Source organism: Anomaloglossus baeobatrachus, chromosome 1 (genome assembly GCF_048569485.1).
Source record: "Anomaloglossus baeobatrachus isolate aAnoBae1 chromosome 1, aAnoBae1.hap1, whole genome shotgun sequence".
Taxonomy (NCBI): domain Eukaryota; kingdom Metazoa; phylum Chordata; class Amphibia; order Anura; family Aromobatidae; genus Anomaloglossus; species Anomaloglossus baeobatrachus.
This window is the reverse complement of record NC_134353.1, coordinates 859,513,635-859,533,656: the sequence shown is the minus strand read 5'-3', so window position 1 is coordinate 859,533,656 and position 20,022 is coordinate 859,513,635. Positions and strand designations below refer to the sequence as shown.

General features: G+C 42.9%; 1 protein-coding gene across 1 annotated transcript in view; it reads left to right on the top strand.

Moving 5' to 3' along the window:
• The window catches only part of ARSB (arylsulfatase B), a 207,271-nt gene that overhangs the window by 25,840 nt on the left and 161,409 nt on the right, over nucleotides 1-20,022 (top strand).

Below are 20,022 nucleotides of genomic sequence, written 5' to 3'. Positions count from 1 at the left end.
GGGACCACTAAACGTAAGGTAAAACGCAGTGAAAGTAGCCTTAAGGGTGCTTTACACGCTGCGAAATCGCTAGCGATGTTGTGCGCGATAGCATTCGCCCACGTCGCTGTTTCGTCATGAGGGTGATCGCTGCCGTAGCGAACAATATCGCTACGGCAGCGTCACATGCACACACCTGGTCAGCGACGTCGCTGGAGACACCGAACAATCTCTCCTTTAAGGGGGAGGTTCGTTCGGCATCACAGCGGCATCACTAAGCGGCCGCCCAATAGCAGAGGAGGGGCGGAGATGAGTGGCCGGAACATGCCACCCACCTCCTTCCTTCATTGCTGGTGGACGCAGGTAAGGAGATGTTCGTCGTTCCTGCGGTGTCACACACAGCGATGTGCGATGCCGCAGGAACGACGAACAACCAACGAACGACGAACAACCAACGGCATTCACCACCAACGATATTAGGAAAAGGAGCGACGTGTCAACGATCAATGATTTTTGACGTTTTTGCAATCGTTGATCGTCGCTCCTTTTGGTCACACACAACGATATCGCTAACTGCACCGGATGTGCGTCACGAACACCGTGACCTCGACGATATATCGTTAGCGATATCGTATGTGTGTAAAGTACCCTTTAGACTTTATTCACATTATGTTTGACCCCACATTTGAAACTTTTATCAGAGGCTGTCATCTACACCTTTAATCATGAGGCTTTGAAAAAGAACGCAGATAGCGTTCGAAATGCGCCGCCAAAACTCCTACCCCCCACGTTTTTCTGAATGCCATTTCTTTTAAATTAATGTAAGAAAATAAAGATTATCGATTTTAAAGATCATCCTAGAGCTGGAACTTAATTGTTTTTCTTGGAAGGATTCTGTATACGTCTAATCAGGACGTGGTTTCGTTCACGCGGGATTACCAGATGGTGGCGGTGAGATGACAAACCCTCTTTTTACTTTTCTTGCTTTCACCTTCAGCCTCGAAAAATGGGATTCAATAGGAACCATCTGATAGAGACCTTTACTATTGTGAGGCAGACGGAGATGCTTTGTACTCCCTTTCCCAGTGTCCATCTTTTTAGGAAGATGTATAAGCGTGGGCTACACTTACAAAACCACTACTAAATCTTTATTATTCCAACTGAGTGCTAGTTCCATTTTTTGCCTCGGGTATTATTTGTTTTCCCAATGGAGTACAGAGCGACTTTGACAACCTCAGTAAAGTTAATGGCCCTGTTGATGGTTCAGACAGAAGCTCCTGATGGAGTCTCGAGCATTGGGTCATCATGTGAACATTACCAAAAGAACAGAACCATCAAATTCCCTGTGAGGAAAAGGATGGAGGCACAGGCAGTCAGGCATGTTCACTTTACATTGCATGAGAGTAACGTTTTCTACCTTATGGAGCACTAGGAGGGGGCACAATATATGGTATAATTTGATGTTAGAAGCTTTGTCGCTGCTATAACTTTCAAGGGGCACTTTAGACCTGATAGACCACTTTGGGGGATACTGTATTTAGGGGCTATTTACTATAGGGTAATATATATAACCCACAAAAATGTTACTTTAGGTCCTAATTTTGCATTTTCACCAGGTTAAGGGTGGCTTTGCACGTTGCGACATCGCACGTGCGATCAAATCGAAAGTGACGCACATCCGGTGTCACTTTCGACATCGTACTGTGTAAATGCTAGATGATACGATGAACGAGCGCAAAAACGTCGTTATCGTATCATCGTTGCATTCACCGACATTTCCATAATGCCGGTGCCGCGACAGGTACGATGTTGTTCCTCGTTCCTGCGGCAGCACACATCGCTGTGTATGAAGCCGCAGGAGCGAGCAACATCTCCTTGCCTGTCGCCGGCGGCTATGCGGAAGGACGGAGGTGGGCGGGATGTTTACATCCTGCTCATCTCCGCCCCTCCGCCGCTATTGGCCGCCTGCCGTGTGACGTCGTTATGACGCCGCACGACACGCCCCCTTAGGAAGGAGGCGGGTCGCCGGCCAGAGCGACGGTCGCAGGGCAGGTGAGTGCATGTGAAGCTGGCGTAGCGATAATTTTCGCTACGCCAGCTATCACACGATATCGTACCTGCGACGGGGGCGGGGACTATCGCTTGCGACATCGCAGCATCGGCTTGCGATGTCGCAATGTGCAAAGCCCGCCTAACAGGAGATAATGAACTGTAGAACTTGTGCAATTTCTCCAGAGTACGCAGATACCCCATATATGGTAGAAAAGTACTGTTTGGGCGTGCTGCAGGGTTCAAAAGGAATTGAGTGCTATTTGAATTTTGGAGTGCAAAATTGTATGGAACAGATATTGGACACTATTTCGCGCTTGCAGAGTCACTGATGTGCTTAAACAATAAAAAAAACTCCAACAAGTGACCCCATTTTGGAAACTAGACCCCTCAAGGAATTTATCTAGATGTTTGGTGAGCACATTGAAGTAAGAGGTGCTTCAGAGAATTTTATAACGTTGAGCCGTGGCAATGAAAAGAATATACAGTACAGACCAAAAGTTTGGACACACCTCATTCAGAGTTTTTTCTTTATTTTCATAACTCTAAAAATTATAGATTCACATTGAAGACATCAAAACTATGAATTAAAACATGTGGAATTAAATACTTAAAGCGTGAAACTACTGAAAATATGTCTTATATTCTAGGTTCTTCAAAGTAGCCACCTTTTGCTTTGATTACTGCTTTGCACACTCGTGGCATTCTCTTGATGAGCTTCAAGAGGTAGTCACCGGAAATGGTCTTCCAACAGTCTTGAAGGAGTTCCCAGAGATGCTTAGCACTTGTTGGCCCTTTTGCCTTCACTCTGTGGTCCAGCTCACCCCAAACCATCTCAATTGGGTTCAAGTCTGGTGACTGTGGAGACCAGGTCATCTGGCATAGCACCCCATCACTCTCCTTCTTAGTCAAATAGCCTTTACACAGCCTGGAGGTGTGTTTTGGGGTCATTATCCTGTTGAAAAATAAATGATGGTCCAACTAAACGCAATCCGGATGGAATAGCACGCTGCTGCAAGATGCTGTGGTAGCCATGCTGGTTTAGAATGACTTCAATTTTGAATAAATCCCCAACAGTGTCACCAGCAAAGCACCCCCACACCGTCCCACCTTCCCCTCCATGCTTCACGGTGGGAACCAGCCATCTAGAGTCCATCCGTTCACCTTTTCTACAAAGACACAGTGGGTGGATCCAAAGATCTCAAATTTGGACTCATCAGACCAAAGCACAGATTTCCACTGGTCTAATGTCCATTCCTTGTGTTCTTTAGCCCAAACAAGTCTCTTCTGCTTGTTGCCTGTCTTTAGCAGTGGTTTCCTAGCAGCTATTTTACCATGAAGGCCTGCTGCACAAAGTCTCCTCTTAACAGTTGTTCTAGAGATGAGAAGGTGTGTCCAAACTTTTGGTCTGTACTGTATTTTGACCACAAAAATGTTGCTTTAACTAAATATTAATTTTCACAAGGGCAACAGGAGGAAATGTTCTGTACACCGATACCCCATTACGCAAAACTACTGTTTTGATGCACAGCAGGGATTGACAGGGGAGGAACGCTATTTGAATTTTGGAGCGCAAAATTGTCTGGAATAGATAGCAGGCGCCATGTCGCGTTTGCAGAGTCCCTGATGTCCCTAAACAGTGGAACCCCCCACAAGTGACCTCATTTTGGAAACAAAGCCCTTCAAGGATCTTATATAGATGTGTGTTTTCCCCTTGAAGCCACAGGTGCTTCACAGAATTTTATAATGTTGAACCATGGAAATTAAAAAAATTAAATTTTACAGCAAAAATCTTACTTTATCCCCAATTTTTTTCATTTTTACAAGGGTAACAGGAGAAACTATACTACACAATTTGTTGTTCAATTTCTCTTGAGTACACCAATACCCCATGCTACTGCTTGGGCAAACAGCAGGGTTCAGAAGAGAAGGAGTGCCATTTTGGATGGAATAGATTGTGGACGTCACACCACATTTAAACATCCCCTGACATACAAAAACAGCAGAACCGCCCTCCACAAATGTATACATTCTGGAGACTACAAGTCTCACGGAATTCATCTTGGAGTGTACTGAGAAATGTTACCCTTCAGGTGATTCACGGAATTGTACAACATTAGGCAGGGAAAATAAAAACGTACTATTTGTAACGCTTGAGGCCAGTGTAAAGGCATCTACCTGGGTTCCAGGAGCGCAGGAGCGATCCTTGGAGGTGAAACTTGATAGGGCTTCTCTACATCTGGCTCCATCCCTCCAGAGGCTGTCCCAGTTTCCGGTTGCCGCTTCTGCTTCTTAACCTATGAAGATCAATTATGTCAAGATGTCGTCTCAACGTCGACACTACCGTCGAGCCATAGGACTATGTTTCTACTGACATCTAGCTAGACAGACAGGACCCTGACTAACTGAAGGTGTTGCTCAGGCACCTCTCCTAATGGGAGGGCGCCTTAAATACATAGTGCCTCTCAGCGATAGACTGAATGTCATTTCCTGGAAATGGCGCGCCAGCCCTTTAAGAGGAGGGCCGGTGCATGTGTGCATATTAAGTGTATTCCTGGGGATCTCAGGCCCTGGGAGAAGAGGGAGGCAAGAGAGCACTTGGGCCACCGTGGGAAAAAACAGAACTCGGCTGCGGCAGTAAGCAAGTCGCCGTCACTGCAGGGACACCAGTGCTACAGGCTGCAAGAAGAAGAATGAAGCATTTTATTATTTAATATTATAGTGCCATTTAATCCATGGTGCTTTACATGTAAAAAGGTGTAGACATAAAACAAGTACAATCATCAACAATACATGGCACAGACTAGTACAGGAGGAGAGGAGACCCTGCCTGCGGGTGCTCAGTCTACAGCAGGGGCCCCCAACCTTTACCTTGAAAGCCACATTCGACTTTGAAAGTTGGTTAAGGGCAACATTCTAGAGATGAAGATGTAATCAAAGGCAATTTAGCTGTAAAAAACGGGAAACATAAATTGGAAAAAAAGAATCTTCCCCATATTGATATCAGAGAGAAAAAGTGACCTCCATACACAACACAATCCACTATACCAAGACCAATAATACCACATGCAAGAGAGAAATACCGCGACCAGACAACATATTACCGCCACATACAAGGGAGAAATACCGCCACACCGTGACCAGTCAATATATTACCAGCATATAGTGATCAAATACAACCACATACGAGAGTAATACCATCACACCATAATTAGACCACGCAGTAACCAAATATTACACGTACAGGGTAGAAATACCGCAACACTATGACCAGACCACATAATGACCAACTAATACCATACACAAGAGACAAATACCACTACACCATGACCAGACCACATATTACTACCACACAGGGACGTAGAATACTACAATAATGATCATGAATAAAAACCACAATACTAATAACACTAATATTATCATCAGTACCATTTTACACAGGAACCCTGTATATAGTGTACAGGTAATACAGGGATCACCAGTGACCTTATTCACAGGGGCTCTGTATATAGTGTATAGTGTGTATGTGTACATGTAATACATTGTCTTACCAGTGACGTCTCTAACTGAAGTTATTAATCTTCGCTTTTCCTCCTTATCTGGTGGTGACCGCCATCACTTCTTCCTGCCATGATGCGACTCTACAGAAAATAAGTCACCTATAGCTGATCACTTACAGAGCACAGCCACACTTTTTCACCAACTTCTACACTACATCAGACTTTTGTCCCTCCATGGCAGACAGTATCCTCAAAATTAACTTATTCCATCAGTAATAATGTCCCCTAAATTGCCCCTACAGTAATTATGCCCCACTCGCCACCATAAACCAATAATTTTTGTCCCTCATTCTGGCCCCATATAGTAATTATGTCCGCCATCCTTTCCCTCTAAATGTAATGATGTCTGGGGAAACAAATGGAATCATAAGGGGTTGTTAATTGATTCTTGCTCAAAATATCCCCCACACACTGCTCCTCTGCAAAATAGCCCCACAAAGTGTCCCTTTCCATAATGTCCCCCCAAAACTTGCCCATTCTATAATATCTACCCCCATAGTACATCTCTGCATAAATCCCCCCCATACTATTTCTCCCTTCACAATCCCCTTCAGAAGTGCCCCATAATATCCCAATTTGTTTTATAATGTTCCCCACTGTCTTATAATGTCCCAATATGCAGTCTTGTCTGTGATTGTGGGAAGAGGAGATAAAATGGGAGATGAGAAGATCTTGTGAGGATCGGAGGTTGTGTGTCGGTAGCTATCGGGAGACTAGGTCACAGATGTATGGAGAAGACAAGTTGTGGATGACTTTGTTTGGGGAGAGTGAGCAACCATTGACTATTATGAATAGGTCTGTTGGGGGGGTTGAGTGAGATTGGGGAAAGATGATAAATTCTGTTTTCTCAATGTTAAGTTTTAGAAATCGTGCTGAGAAAAAGTAAGAAGTAGTAGACATGTTTTAGGATTCTGGTTAGTAAGGAGGGGATATTTGGTCCAGAGAGGTAGAGAGATCTGTGTATCATCAGCATAGAGATGATACTAAAAGCCTTAGGACTCCATGAGCTGTGCCAAGCCGAAGGTGTAGATGGACAAGAGGAGAGGTCCAAGAATGGAACCTTGGGGGACACCGACAGAGGGTGAGATGAGGCGGTAATAGGAGAGTGCGAGACGCTGAATATCCGGTCGGATAAGGATGACTAGATAAAAGATAGGGCCAAGTCTATAATGCCAAGAGATGAGAGAATCTGTAGTAGCAGGGAATGGTGCACTGGTGTCGAAGGAAGTGGACAGGTGTAGGAGGAGGAGGGCAGAGTAATTTTGCTTGTCTTTGGTTGTTAGTAGGTAATTGGTGAATTTAATTAGGGGAATTTAAGTTGAATGATACAATCGGAAACCAGATTGTAACCAGTCATAGAGGGAGCAGGAGGGAAGGTGGCAGAACAGTTCAAGATGGACATGTTGTTCCAGTAGTTTTGAGGCATAGTTGAGAAGTGATATTGGATGATAGCTAGACAAAGAGGATGGGTCGAGGGAGAGCTTTTTGAGGATTGGTATGATCGAGGCATGTTTTTATAGCATGACTGGAAGACACGAGTAGCTAATGATAGGTTGAAGAGATGGGTTAAGGTTGTGATGATGAATGCAGTGAGGTTGGGAATGAAGTGCGACAAGAATAGGTCAAGTGCACAGGTGGTGGGATGTGATCTGGACAGTAGAGAGAATAGTTTATCCTCTGTCACGGTGAAGAAGCTGGTTTGGGAAGAAGAGGGCTGAGTATGAGGAGGAGCTGTGGGGACTTTAAGGCAAATTTATCTCTGATATTCATGTCAATCTTCTGCCTTAAGAACGAGGCAAAATCTTCAGCTGAGATGAGGAGAGGGAGGAGGTGCCAGGGGATGGAGGAGAGAATTGAAAAGTTGAATAGCTATTTATGGATGTGAGACAAGGATGATATGAGAGATGAGAAGTAGGTTTGTTTTGCAGCAGTGAGTGTGGACATTAAAGCGGTGAAGGATTGTTTGTATGTGGTGAAGTGTTTGTTTGAATGAGATCGTTTTCATTTCCACTCAGCAACCCTGGAAGAGTGCCTTAGTTCTTTAGTCAGGCTTGTGTGCTGGGGTTGCCTCAAGATCTGCAAAATCTGCAACTATTATGGTATCATAAAGCGGCAGCAGCATTTCCATCGTGTAGGGAACCTATGTCTGCAAGAGGGAGAAGGGACTCAGAGAGTGAGTGTAAATCAAGGTATCAGATTTTTGCGAGGGTGTCTTGCTAAATTCTACTAAAAAGGGGGCTGAAAGCCCGTACTTACGAAGCGCTCACTGATATCCTAATCAGGCACAAATACTAATATTCTTTATAGCAAGATACTATTTATTTTAATAGCACATGAATATATATAGTCAATGGTACATAGGCATAAGAACTATAGTCATAGAAACTTATACAATAACAGAAATATGCATCAACATTACCGTTATGTTGTAGCAATCCTTTCACATCGGAGGGAACTCGAGTTAATGATAAGGAATCAACATGGCATCTTGCATCACAGGAACAGTGCGTACGTACACTTCAATGTCCTGGAAGGTTTTCCCTAACATTAAGCGAGTCTGGTGTATTTTTATAGGAAAACATTGTAGGTTGTGTTAAAATGGTCACCAGCATGTGACAGCTGAGTCATGTTCATGTAACTTGACCACAAAATGCTGTGGGCACCGGCAGCTTCCTGCACATTTCCTGCACATCCTGCCAGTTGACAACTGACCGACCACAGTTTGACCATAGTGTTAGTGAAATATTGCAATGAGCCGTAAATTTCATATGCAAGCTTCCTTAAACCTGTCTTTAAGCCAACCACAAGTTTCCGGTAAGTGGAACTGTAAATGTGACTTCCTCGTTATCTTGAAAACTGCTTCAAGACATGTATTCTTTGGTCATCATATTGGCCTTCCAAAGGACATCTCTTTGATACTGAATTATTGATAGGTCAAATAATATCTGGGATCACTCCTATCTTTTGATTATGATTCCTATCTAATTACATTCAAACTTCAGTCATATCACATTGGTATCACAGAGGGTGTGTAAGTTTGTGTGGTGGGGATTGGGCACTTGGAAAGGAGAAGGAATAGAATATAAGTAGTTTGTGATCAGACATAGGGAGAGGTGAATTAGAAATCTTAGGTATGGAACAGAGGCGAGTAAGGAAGAAATTTAGTGTGTTGCCATCTTTGTGGGTGGCTGTGAAAGACCATTGAGCGAGGCCGAAGGAAGAAGTGAGTATTAGAAGCTTAGAGACAACTGAGTGGAAAGTGTCAATGGGGATGTAGAAGTCACCCATGATGATAGTGGGGATGTCAGCAGAAAGGAAATGAAGTAGTCGGGTGTTAAATTGGTCAAAATAGGTGGTGGCTTCTCCTGGGAGCAGTATTGACAGTCAATTGGAGGGGGAGTAGATGCAGACAGTGTGCACCTCAAATGAAGGGAGAGTGACAGAGGGTAGCAGTGGAATTTGGGTGAAGGAGCAGTTATCAGTGAGGAGAAAACCAACTTCTCCATAATGCTTGTTGCTGGGGTGGTGTGTGGAAACCACCATTAAAAAGTGTAGCTGAAGAGGCTGTCTCATAGGGGGTAATATTCGTAGAGACAGAGTTGTACAGATAGACTGCAAGTTCAGTGTTAAATGAACAATGCTATACTACCTGGATGTGGCAAAAAGAGGAAGATGTCACCTGCAGACACTGAGGTTTCAGTTTGCAGAGTAGGGGTGTACTAAAGATTGAAGGTCTCGAAGCCCAAACTCCAAGACCTGCGACCAAAAGGCTCAATGATTCAGTGGTGTGGCTGGAACAGAAAGAGAAAAGTATATACACTGAAAATAAGAACCCCCTGCCTACAGTGAATCATGGCAGTGGTTTGATGATACCTACAGTGAAGCATAGTGGTGGCTCAATGATACATACAGTGAAGCATGACGGTGGCTCAATGATGCCTACAGTAAAGTATGGTGGTGGTTCAGTAATGTTCTGGGGCTGCTTTTCTTATTTAGTCACTGGAAACCTGCTGAGTGTGGAAGACAATATGGATTCAATCAAGTATCAGGAAATCCTAGGAGAAAATATATCTTCTGTGAGGAAGCTGAAGCTTCGGTGTCATTTCACCTTCCAACAGCACAATGATCCAAAACATACTGCAAAGTCCACCAAGGCTTGGTTGTAGAAGAAGCCCTGCAAGTTTCTGAAGTGGCCGTCAGTACTTAATACAAAAATATTTTGAGTGATTTGAAGAAGGGAGTTGCAGCATAAAAACACAAGAATATTCGTGAACTGGAGGCCATTGCCCCAGAGGAATGAGCTAAAATTCCTCAGGAACACTGCCAGAAGCTGGTGTCTGTTTATGCATCAAATTTGCAGCAGATCACAAGTCAGAGGGGCTCTATTAAGTAAAAGATGCCACCTTGTTATGAGGTGGAGTCTTTAAAAGTGGCATTTTGCATTGAATTTAGAGAAGCCACTAGTTATATTAGGTGTGTGTGGAGCTAGATACATTGTTTTCATTTGATTTAGTTTATTGTAAAAAGGAGAAATTGTGTACAATGTGCTAAAATTATCTTGGATTGGAGGTTGAATAATTTTGATAGCTGTAATTGTGGTAAATCACTTGGACTTGTAATGTGGCTTTACAGCCACTAGAGGTCACTATTTCACCATTTTGTGTTAAATATGGAAAATCCAGTTCATGCCCCTGATAGAAGTGGACATATTTTTATTATATAGTACTAATTAATAGTGCATTGGACACATCAATCAGTTGCGTTTGCCAAAACATGAACAATGGTTGGTTTAGTCATAATTGACCCTTATTTAACAATTGAATTTATTCTAATGGTATTATTTACTTTGGCACTAATACCTCCTCAGAGTTTTGTCATAATTTTTTTAAATGTATCGATCTCCAATTACAATAATTTTACACAAATGCAGCAGCACTCTTGGGGTGCTATGATACAGGGGATTTTTTGTTTTCACCTTTTTTAAATAGGTAACTAATTTTAGCTGGATCCGGTTTTTTTCTGTGGTTTTTTTTTTTTTTTTTAACACTAAACTCTATGGAAAATGGATTGCTATTTCTCTTCCATTTAAAACTGATCCAGTAACAAAAAAAATGGATCCTTTACATATGTAAGAAAAATGGCTAGCTTATTAACGGATCATTTTCCATAGATCTCAATGTTAAAAAAAACGAATCCACCTGAAATCAGGTAACTCTTTCACGACCTTGGATGTATATATACGCCCTAGGTAGTGTCCTCATGGTAATTGCGGGCTCCTGCGGAGAGCCCACGGTGATCCCCGCACATGTCTGCTGATCCAATCAGCAGACATGAGCAGCTAAAGGCCCCGTCACACGCAACGACTGATCTAACAATATATCGCCGGGGTCACTGATTCCGTGACGCACATCCGGCATCATTAGCGACGTCGTTGCGTGTGACAGCAAGGAACGACCGTTAACTATGGAAAATACTCACTTTATCGTCCATCGTTGACACGTCGTTCCTTTTCAAAATATTGTTGATTGTAGAGGACGCAGTTTGTTCGGCGTTCCCAAGGCACCACACATCGCTACGTGTGACACCGACGGGAACGACAACCTGCAGCTTACCTGCGGCCGCCGGCAATGAGGAAGGAAGGAGGTGGGCGGGATGTTACGTCCCGCTCATCTCTGCCCCTCCTCTTCTATTGGGCGGCCGCTTAGTGATGACGCTGTGACACCGCACGGACCGCCCCCTTAGAAAGGAGGCCGTTCGCCGGACACAGCGACGTCGCTAGGCAGGTAAGTATGTGTGACTGCTTCTAACGATTTTGTGCGCCACGGGCAGCAATTTGCACAAACGACGGGGGCAGGTGCTTTCACCAGCGACATCGCTAGCGATGTCGCAGCGTGTAACACCCCTTTAACAGTTGCAGGTTGGTCAGGTGGACAGGGCGATTTTAAATGGCTGCAGCAGGGATCACTCCTTTCCTCACCACCATTGGTGGCCCTGTGATGTGAGCATGGGGCGCCAATGTGTTGCCATGGTAGCACGAGGTCAGCTGATGACCCCTGACGGTACCGTGATGTATTCCTGTGAGAGCCAACAGCACTCACAGGAACAGTGCATTTCTGCTGATCAGAGAGAGCAATGCTACTTTGATCAGCAGAAATGCACAGGCAATTGGACTGTGCAGAGATAAAGTCCCCTAGGCAGATTAGTAAAATTTAATAAAAAAAAAAGTTTTAAAAAGAATATGAAAATATTAAAAAAACCTAAAAGTTGAAATCACCCCTCTTTCGCCCCATTGAAAATAAAACAATAAAAAAAATGAAGAAATATGCACATATTTGGTATCGCTATGTTCAGAAATGCCCAATCCATCAAAATATAAAATCAATTAATCTGATCGGTTTACAGTATGGGGTAAAAATAAAAATTCCAAATGCTAAAATTACGTTTTTGGGGTTGCTGCAACATAGCATTAAAATGCAATAACAGCTGATCAACACATTGCTACTACACAAATATGGTAATTAGAAAGTTGACGTGACCTCACCGGACATCAGAGGTCACGGAGCCCGGGGGTCACAAGAAGGGGATGAGCGGTCCGCAATAGCACTGCTCACAGGTACTATTGGCAACACCAGATACTTGAGAGAAGCCTTGTTTCTCAACATAATATCGATGTGGCCAGTAATGAGAAGGGGTGAACTACCACCTTTAATCATTGCCTATCAAACAGGTTGTGAAAAATGGACAGCATATGGATGGCATCCAAATTCTGTAGGATTTTGTATTTTTTAGGGACCTGTATACTTGGATACTATGGATCAAAATCAGACACGTCTGTGATTTTTGGGCGGATCACTCCGAATACACGGACACGTGAACAGCCCTATAAACTATAATAGGGACAAAGTCCATCCGCGAAAACCATTGATAAACCTCGTATGTGGAAAACTGACGTCTGAATGATCCCTCACACAAATAGATGCATTTCCTTGTGGAAGTGGAGGACGTGCTGGATTTATACAGTGTACAATTTCAGGCTTTTTACGTTGCGATGATTCCACTGGGGGTAAACATGAGCACCCAGAGAAACATTCAAGATGCGCCTCTCTCCCGGACATGATCTCTGACCCATCCTCCCTAATTGCCCATCTCTCAGCACACAGTGGGTTATTTCCATGCACGGTAAAGCCAGATGGCAGGAATATAATGGTGTGCTCTCATTTTGGCATCTATCATTGTGCAGCTGGCTGTGTGGGTGTAGAGGCTACTTCAGTAGCATTACATGGATGTACACATAGACAGCAATGAATCCAATATTTGGTGAAAACTTGTATTTTCCTTAATAGTATAATGCCGTAACATCGCCAAATTAGATTGCTGGGAAACTTACTATCTGCTATTGTAAAGAAACTGTTCGAGTCGGCAGAAGATTCCCTTGTGCTTAAAGAGCTGCTATTATTTCTACTTTTTGGAAAGTTCTGTGGGAGAGACAGAGCACAGCCTCTCAATATTTGGAAATGGTTCCGTCTGTGTAAAAAAATAAATAAAAATAAAATATATATATTTATATATATATATATATATATATATATATATATATTTTTTTTATTTTTTCAGTGTGTTTTTTACTTATGTTTTGTCACATTTTTGACACTGTGGTTTTTGTCTCCTTTTGTTGGTATGTCATGCTTTAAAGGGAATCTGGCAGCTCGTTTTTGCTCCCAAATCTGTAGATCTGTAGCAGAATAATGTAGAAACAGAGACCCTGATTCCAGCGATGTGTCACTTACTAAGCTGTTTGCTGTCATTCTGATAAAAATCAATCTCTTCTCTGCTGCATATCTAGCAGATATTTGAATATGGACTTCTATAACCTCGCATCCAGCACTGATTGACAGCTTTCTGCCCATATACAATGTACGCTGAATGCTGTCAATCAGCAATGGCGGCAGGGTTAATCAGAGGTCATGAATATGCTGAACTACCTAGTAGAAGGCGAAGTAGTCCTCTAATGATAATCTACTGCTGATTAAACTGATTTTATCAACATTATACTAAGCAGCCAAGTAAGTGATACATGGCTGGAATTTTGGTTGCTGTCTCATGTTATGCTGATAAAAGCTGAGGGAAGAAAGTACAATAGGGTCTTCCCCTATAAACAAAGGAGGGTGATGAGGGTTTGTGGTCACCTTATAAGATTGTGTGACACATAACCAGAATTAAGGCATGTAATCAGCTGCTGCAGAGTCCACGTGCTAAAAAGATAAAGTAGATCAGGAATCAAGTTGAAGTGGAACGATCACTCCACTGCTGAAGATATGACATAAAACCAAAGGAGCTGAATTACGGTGGTTTTATTCACTGCGTTTCAAAGTGTTTCCGCGGCCGTGCCGGCTGATGTGGCGCGAGTCGCTCGCAAGTATGACTCCAGCCTTACTCACATACACACTGATGGAGGGAGATGTTCACATTGAGGGCTTGCTCACACTGGCGTTTAAAACATCTGTCAGATTTTCATGCATAAAAGTAGGACGAGTGTCATATGTATGATGTATGGCAGTAGGACGGTCCATGTGGCATCTGTTTTGTTTGGTTTTTTTCTTGCACCCATAGACTTTCATTGGTGAGTCTTGTCTGACTTGCCCTGCTATTCGCAGGATGCTATGATTTTTATTTTTTTTTTATTTTTTTTTCCCCCTCAAGGTACAGCTGAGAAACAAATTGCAGATCTGCACTTCCTCAGTGAATAACATATTGGTCTGAATGTAATCCCCTTTTTTCTCACATTGCACTTATCCATTTTATACAGTCGTGTGAGCGTTCCCCCCTAATTCTACGTCTGAATGCGGCATGCAGTGGCTACCTTACTGTGCAGCACAGGGGGTAAAAATACCCCATACTCAAGAAAGGTGTCAGTCCCAAAGGTGGCAATCATGCTAATTAACCCCAATGAGATTTTAGGGAGTTTTGGCCGCTGTGTATTTTCGCTCCATGAAAAACCCAGTGTTTTACAGTTCTAGCAAAGCAGATGGGATTTATAGAAATCTCCTGCCCTCTGTGTTTCTTCTTTATGCTGCGTAAACTGACCTGCAGTGCGTGTTTGAAGTCTGCAGCACGTCAATTTTTCTGACTGGTCTGCTGAGTTTTCTGTGCAGATATTTCCCATAGACTTGCATTAGATGCGGAAAATCTGCAGGTAAAAAACGCACGTGTGGTTTTAGTGCCTTTCTGCTGCGAATACACATCAAAAACCCATGTAATCTGCACCTAAGTAGATCAGTAAAGTTCTGTTAAAGCCAAATACCAAGAAGTATAAAAATAAAGCTGCTTTATGTAAAGCATGACATACCAAAATGACAAAAACATCAGCGTAAAAACCTTTGAGTATTTGGTGAGTTTTTTGCCTCATTATTTTTAAGTGGGTGATAAATACAGAAGTGGTGCCGTGTTTCTATTACACTTTTCCTCTGATTCTTCCACTCCTGGTTTTAGCTACAAATACTGAGGTAAAAAACTCACCAAATACTCAACATGTGCACGTGGGCTTAGAATACTGAATTCTGCAGCTTTCCGAGTGCATAAAGATTAGTAAACTGTAGATGGCAGGTTTTACATCATACATTAGTGCAGAGGTAGGAGCGATTGTGGCGAAAATGTGACCATTCTCGCCCCAGCTCTGAAATGGTTAATAGTCACTCCTTGGCCATCTTTGGCAGCCAGTGGAGCCAAACATATCGATCCAATTAAGTCAAAAACTGATAAAAATCCAGTGCACGGCAGTCTTTACTACATCCACAGCAGACAGGAATATTCAACAGTGTTTTTTTAACAATAGGCCTCAGCCGCATCCACAGTATCGACTAAACATGTCCGGATGAAAGGTAAAAAAACCAAAACCCTATTGTGCTTGAAAATGGATTGAAGTGGTTTTTAGTTCCTAATAATAAAGGGCTTCCAATGTTGGGTGGCTTCTTTTTGTTAAAAATAACTAATTAGGGTAAAGGAGAGGTAGTTGTATAAAATACACCTATGACCCGCAACACACATCCGTTTAATTTGTACGTGTGCGGTATGTATTTGCACGTACCGGAGACACGTACACACGGAGACCCATGTTATTCAATGGTAGATGGCACACACACGTAAAATCACACGGAACGTGTGTCCGTGTGGTAAGTACGTGTGTGCGCTTTTCTACACGGACGACATGTCCGTTTTTGGCCGGCAGCACGCAGGCACGGACCCGCTTTAGTCTATGGGTCCGTGCCTGCACGTACCGCACACGGAGTATGTCCGTGTTCAGCACGTTTCGTGCGTGTGCGTTTTTACACTAGCGATCTTATTTTGTTTTTTTTTTTAAATTAAAGTCAGTATACTTACCTTTTTTTCTGCTGTTCTCAGTCATACTTACATTGGCGCTCGTTTTTTTTTCTTCTCCCGGCTCATACCGCTCCCCAATCACCAGCGTGGCGATGAACAGCTGTGCAGAGAATACGCGGCAACAATTACTTTGAATATGCCGGCCGCTCATTAATCAATCTCGTATTCCCTGCTTTCCCCACCCACAGACGCCTGTGATTGGTTGCAGTCAGACACGCCCCCCACGCTGAGTGACAGCTGTCTCTCTGCACCCAATCACAGCAGCCGGTGGACGTGTCTATACTGTGCAGTAAAATAAATAAATAATTAAAAAAAAACTGCGTGCAGTCCCCCCCAATTTTAATACCAGCCAGATAAAGCCATACGGCTGAAGGCTGGTATTCTCAGGATGGGGAGCCCCCAGCCTAACAATATCAGTCAGCAGCCGCCCAGAATTGCCGCATACATTATATGCGACAGTTCTGGGACTGTACCCGGCTCTTCCCGATTTGCCCTGGTGCGTTGGCAAATCGGGGTAATAAGGAGTTATTGGAAGCCCATAGCTGCCACTAAGTCCTAGATTAATCATGTCAGGCGTCTCTCCGAGATACCTTCCATGATTAATCTGTAAATTACAGTAAATAAACACACACACCCGAACAATCCTTTATTAGAAAAAAAAAACCACTAACAAATTGCCTTGTTCACCAATTTAATAAGCCCGAAAAAGCCCTCCATGTCCTGCGTACTCCAGGATGGTCCAGCGTCGCTTCCAGCTCTGCTGAATGAAGGTGACTGGAGCTGCAGAAGACACCGCCGCTCCTGACAGCTCCACGCAGCTAATGAAGGGAATAGCGCGATATCTCACAGGGTAAATCTATGGTGTATATATTGGGTTTATTCTTTCCACAACCTTAGACACAAAAGATACTTAAATTGGGCATATGTTGGGGTGAAAAACCCATCAGGAATTGTGTTATCTGGAAAATGCACCCCAAACTTTATGGATCACCAGTCTCCTGTTGAACGCTGCGTGTTTCAGCTGCGCCCAAAATTCTGCGATGTAGAGTACAAGCACAGTGCATGTAGTAGAAAAGATTTTCGGTCTTAATGAGCGCTAGTGATAGATTGACAGGCTCCGTCAGTAGATTAATTTTATTATTAAAATATTAAAGAGCTCCTGTTGGTTACATACAACGCGTTTCAGCAAATAGTCTGTTGCTTTCCTCAGGTGAGCAAATCCAAATTTTTAAACTTTTCCCATACCCACGGGTACTTCTCATGCGCTGCTCTATTTTTTTAAGCACAGTGCATGGGAATTCTAGACATCCCATGCCCACTGTCCATGTACTGCCCGTAGCGTTAACTGACATGCGGTGTGGCTTCCCGAGTTGCAGCATGTCTATTCTTTGCTACGGAGACGCGAGTGTTCTCCGCAGGGAGAACACAGCGAGAGACCACAACTGCTCAAGCCCAGATCGTGGGCACGAACAGCAGCGGTCTCCTGCGGAGGAGACTGTTTGCCCCACAGGTCAGGACCTGCCGCGTCCAGGACACGGCAGGTCCTGATCATGTGCACATACCCTTAGAGTAAATGCATACAAATGTGTTAGACACCGAGTTTTTGAAACAGAAGATACTTCATGAAAATGCCTGCAGCATTTTTCGTGAAATGTCTCCATTGTTGACTGCTTAGTAATTTTTCTGCTGCAACAGGCCAGACTACACCTGGAAGTCCACCTACACCCAAAGTCAAGACTACACCTGGAGATAAATAAAGTAGCCTAGGCTATATTGTATTTCAGCTTATTAATTAGCTAAAATATACCCCTCAGGCCATATTATACCATCAGAAGCATTTAGTGACATACACAAGAATTACTTAATTTTTGATCATTTAAGTAGGGATACAGTTGGTCTTCCATGGTTGTCAAAATTGTAAAACGTTTGGTATCAAAGAGAGCAGAGTAAAACATACATAGCAAGTTATTAACTGATGAGACAGCGCCATCTTCTGTCAGTTCAGTGTAAGCACTTACTATTTATAGAGTTTATCCGTTGGGGTATACTGTGGCCCGGGCCAAACTATACCTGGGTTCCACGTTAGATGGGTATATTTTGGCCTAGAGGGGTACAGTTTGGTCTAGGCGGTTTTACATCCAAGGGTATGTTTGGGCCTAGTACAGCTAATCCCTGGGGTATACCCCAGCTAATTTGGGAAGGGGTTAATTTGGCCTGCTACACCCATTAGTTTTGCCGCCAGGGTCTGTATATATAAACTGTTGAAAGATCAGGTCACTTCTTTTAACCACTTCATGACTTTCAAAGCCTGAAGCAGTTAAAAGAAGCTAGAAAAACCCAACATACGTACATTAGATGCACCAGGGAATGTGTTGGGGAGAGTTTTTAAAAATACATTTTTTTTTTTGTTTGTTTTTTTTTTACTTTATAATTATTGGGTTATTAATGCAGGTGTCTGAAAGATGATGCCTATCCGTTGCTAACTTTGGGGCTTGATGCCAGCTGACACTACACAGCTGACATCAACCCCATAAACCATTATCTCAGTTGCCACTATACCAGGAGAATCAGAAAAAGCCAGGTAAACCACCAGAATTGGCACATCTAATGTAATGCGCAATTTCTGGGGCAGTTACAGGCTGCTGTTTTTAGGCTGGGAAGGGCCCAATAACCATGGACCTTCCCAGCTTGATATCAGCTCACAGCTGTCTGCTTTACCTTGGCTGATTATCAAAAATAGGGAGGACTCCACATCCGTTTTTTAAATTATTTATCAGTTGAAACCAGGCTAAACACCCTTTAGTACCACATGTGAGGCAATAAAGAGTGTAGGTGTATAATATTTAGGGGATGGGATATCTATCTTTCTGTTTTAGATTTGATTTATTATTTCTGACAACTAGCAAGAATGTTCATAGAGTAGTCTGATGTTAAAAATTGTATGTCATTCGTATAGTAGTTGAGGAAAAATCGTACACTCGCATGACATACAGACGCATGACACTCGTCCCACTTTTCAGGATGAGAATCAAAGCAATTATATATAAGCTAGTATGAACGAAGTCCTAGGGAAACTCTGTCGTCCAATTTGTCTGCATGAGCCCCATAGCTGTGTTCCCACAATGAGCTTGTTGTGAGGTGTTTTTTTTTTTTTTTTTTAACCCTGCATATTTCTGCTGTGTCAAAAACGCAGCATCTTACAGTTCGAGCAAAGTGAATGGGATTTATAGAAATCTCATGTCAACTGTTCTTATATGTACTCTGTGTAAACTGACCTGCGGTGCGTACGTCAAATCTGCAGCATGTCAATTTCTCTTGTGGGTGCACTGAGTTTTCTGTGCAGATTTTCAATATAGACTTTTCTGCAGGTAGAAAAAAAAAAACGCGCATGGGTTTTTAGTGCATTTCTGCAGTGGGAACGCATCAAATATGCATGTAATTTGCACCCTAAGTATGTTGATAAAGTTTTGTCATAGCCAAATGCCAGGGAGTATCAAAAACAAAGCAGCTTTATTAAAAGCATGAAAAGCATGACACACCAACAAGAGACAAAAACCACAACGTCAAAAAGGCGATAAAAACACAACCTAATTTAAAGGGTATTTGTCAGCAGGTTTTTGCTACTTCATCTGATAGGAACCTAATGTAGGCAAAGTGATTCTGAATCCAACGGTGTATCACATTGATTCTTTCAGAAAGGCTTCAGCCAGTAATCTAAGGGTATGTGCGCACGTTGCTTTTTACCTGCTTTTTACCTGCTTTTTTGCTGCTTTTTCTTCTGCGCTGTTTAATGCCAAAATGGATGTGTTCTTCTATTCAAGCAAAGTCTATGGGAATTTGGGTTTTTTGTTCACACTATGTTGTTCAAAATGCTGCCTTTTTGTGGCAGAACTTTGGTCAAAAACTCAGCTTTGCAGTGCAAAACCCAAATGGCAAAAATAATTGACATGTTGCTTCTTTGAAAAGCTGAGTTTTTGACCAAAGTTCTGCCTCAAAAAGGCAGCATTTTGAACAACATAGTGTGAACAAGAAACCCAAATTCCCATAGACTTTGCTT